This window comes from Chiloscyllium punctatum, unplaced genomic scaffold (genome assembly GCF_047496795.1).
Source record: "Chiloscyllium punctatum isolate Juve2018m unplaced genomic scaffold, sChiPun1.3 scaffold_1448, whole genome shotgun sequence".
In the NCBI taxonomy this organism is placed as follows: Eukaryota; Metazoa; Chordata; class Chondrichthyes; order Orectolobiformes; family Hemiscylliidae; genus Chiloscyllium; species Chiloscyllium punctatum.
This window is the reverse complement of record NW_027311182.1, coordinates 30385-33772: the sequence shown is the minus strand read 5'-3', so window position 1 is coordinate 33772 and position 3388 is coordinate 30385.

Here is a 3388-nt window from a genome sequence, read left to right as displayed (position 1 = left end):
TAGAGGGGAGGAGAGAGAAAGTGGGAGGGTGAGAGAGAGGTGTGAGAGAGAAAGAGAGAGACAGACTGACAGAGGTGTGTGGGGTGGAGGGGGAGAGGGGTAGAGAGAAAGGCGGGGGTATGGGGGAGAGTGTGGGGGGAGAGAGAGAGGGAGGGAGGGAGAGAGAGAGAGAGAGAGAAAAAGAGACAGAGGGGTGTAGAGGGGAGAGGGGGGGGTAGAGAGAGGTGTGTGGGGTGGAGGGGGAGAGGGAAAGGGAGGAGAGAGAGAGAGACAGGAGTGTGTGGGGTGGAGAGGGAGAGAGAGGGAAGAGAGACAGGGATTTGGGGGAGGTGGAAGAGAGAGGAGAAAGAGATAGGGAGGAGCAGAAGAGAGAGACAGACATGAGGAGCAGGGAGAGACAGGGTGGGGAGAGAGGGATAGAGAGAAAGAGACAGAGGAGTGAGGAGAAAAAAGAGACAGGAGGAGAGACAGATGGAGAGGGAAAGGTAGGGAAAGAGAGAGGAGAGGGAGGTGTGAGAGAGATGAGGTTGTGGGGGGGGGGAGAGAGAGAGAGAGAGAGAGACAGGGCTGGGAGTGGGGGGAGAGAGAGAGAGAGAGAGAGAGAGACAGGGCTGGGAGTGGGGGGGGAGAGAGAGAGAGAGAGAGAGAGAGTAGGGGAAACAAAGGGATAGGGGATAGAGAGATGGAGACAGAGTGAGACTGGGCAGGAGAGAAAGAGATGTGGCAGGAGGGAGAGGGAGAGTGGGACAGGAATAGGAAGGAGAGAGAGAAAGAGAGACAGTCGAGTGAAAGAGAGACGAGGGAGGGAGGGAGAGAGAGGGGAGAAAAGAGGTAGGGGAGAGAGAGTTGTGTGGTGACGGAGAGACAGAGACAGACAGACAAAGGATGGGGAGAGAGGGGGTGGATGCAGAAGGGAGAGACAAGGAATAGAGAGATGGAGACAGAGTGAGGGAGAGTGTGGAACAGGGAAGGGGGGGAAGGAAGCAGAAGAGAGATGGAGAAGAGGAAGAAACAGAGGCATAGGAGAAAGATGAGAGGGAGCGAGAGGGGAGAGAGAGAGAGAGAGCAAGAGAGAGTGAAGTGAGGGAGAGCAGAGAGGAGACTGAGAGAGGTGAGAAAGATAGAGGAGTTGAGAGCTGGCAGGGAGAGACAGAGTCAGGCAGAGATCCTGAGTCTCTACATCTCTCTATCACTTCGTTTCAACCCTCCTTTCTCTCTGTGTTCTTCTCTCCCTCTCTGTCCTCTCTCTGTCCATCCCTCTTTCTCTCTCTCTCTCTTTCTCTCTCTCTCCCTCCCTCTTTCTCTCTCTCTCTCTATCGTTCACTCTGTATCTCCCTCTCTGTCACTCTGCCTCTGTCTCTCTCTCGTTCTGTCTGTGTCTCTCTCTCAGTCAGACTCTGCCTCTGTCTCTCTGGATCTCTTTGTGTGTCTCTCCCTCTGTCTCCAACTGTGTGTGTGTGTGTACGTGTCTCTTTTTTCTCTTTCTCTCTGTGTCTCTCTATGTGTGTGTGTCTCTCTCTCTTTGTCTTGCTCTGTCTCTCTCTCTATGTCTCTCTCTCCATCACTCTGTCCCTCTCTCATTCTGTCTCTCTCCCTCTCAGTCTCTATCTCTCTTTCTCTTCCTGTTTCTCTCACTCTCCGTATCTTTCTCTCTCTCTCTCTCTCTCTCTCTTTCTCTGTCTTTGTATCTCTCAACCTGTGGATCCCTCTCCCCCTCCCTCCGCACTACCATCTGGGGGCTAGTGCCAACGCTGGGAGAGCTCTCTCACAGACTTGGCCAACCACAGCAAAACAGAGTCATACTGACGGAGTCGTACCTTACAGACCATCTCCAGGTCCCCCACCGTCACCATCCCTGGATATGTCCTGTCCCACCAGTTACCCCCCCCCATCAGCCTCCCCTTGACCATCGGGAAGGTGCCATCAAGCAGCACCCACTCAGCGATAACCTGCTCAGTGATGCCCAGGTTGGGGTCCCCCAGGGTCTCTCAGCTCCTGACCTCATTACAGTCTTGGTTCACACATGGAGTTCCAGAGGGGGGGGGAGAGGGACAGGCCTCGATGTGATTCAACCAAGTGGGGTATCACGGAGCCCTGGGAAAACTGGAATTGGGGTGGGGGGGCACACAATCCACTGGTTGGGGTCAGACCTGGCACAGGGGACGGTGGTCCTGGTTGTTGGAGGGTCAGTCATCTCAGCTCCAAGACATCCCGACAGGAGTCCCTCAGGGTAGTGTCCTAGACCCCAACCACCTTCAGCTCTTTCATCAATGACCCTTCCCTCCGTGATAAGGTACGAAGTGGGAATATTCACTGAGAATTACACAGTGTTCAGTGACTCCTCAGATACTGAAGCAGCCCGTGTTCAAATGCAACAAGATCTGGACAATATCCAGGTTTGGGCTGACAAGTGGCAGGTACCATCTGTGCCACACAAATCCCAGGCTATGACCCTCTCTAATAAGAGACATTCCAACTATTAATACCACGACCATCACTGAACCCCAACATCCTGGGGGTTACCGTTAACCAGAAACACAACTGGGCTCCCCACATAAACCCAGCGGCTCCAAGAGCAGGGTCAGAGGCTGGGAATCCTGCAGCGAGTAACTCCCCTCCTGACTCTCCCCCCAAAGCCTGTCCCACCATCTACAAGGCCCAGGTCAGGAGGGTGAGCTGACACTGAGAGAGAGAGAGACAGACTGTACAGTACCAGACAGGAGTGAATCCCTCCCTTTTACACACTGTCTGTGACTGTACCTGTACAGGAACTGACACTGAGAGAGAGACAGACAGACTGTACAGTACCAGACAGGAGTGAATCCCTCCCTTTACACACTGTCTGTGACTGTACCTGTACAGGAGCTGACACTGAGAGAGAGACAGACAGACTGTACAGTACCAGACAGGAGTGAATCCCTCCCTTTTACACACTGTCTGTGACTGTACCTGTACAGGAGCTGACACTGAGAGAGGCAGTGTGTCAGATGGACGACTATGTCTGACTGATCCGTTTGTGCAGCCTGGAACGCTGTATTTTGTGATTACAGCGGTCCGTTGGGTGTCTGTGGAAAATGATTACCTCAGCGACTGTCCGAAACCGCTCAGCAATCCTCAGCCAGCCGGCCCGCTGTGTGTTCACCATCGCCCGCGCGGTCCTTCCCCTCCAAGGATAGCTTCCTTCATCGCGGCCTACACACCTTGAACGCGGCGTTGTTGGGGTGGGGGGGGAAGGGGGTGAGGGGGAGGAGAGGGCTGCCGTGGTTTGGGAAGGGGCGAGCCGTCTGACCTGTGTCTCACATCACCCCTCACCGTGTGTGTGTGTGTGTGTGTGTGTGTGTGTGTGTGTGTGTGTGTCTGTGTCTGTGTGTGTGTGTCTGCCCTCCAG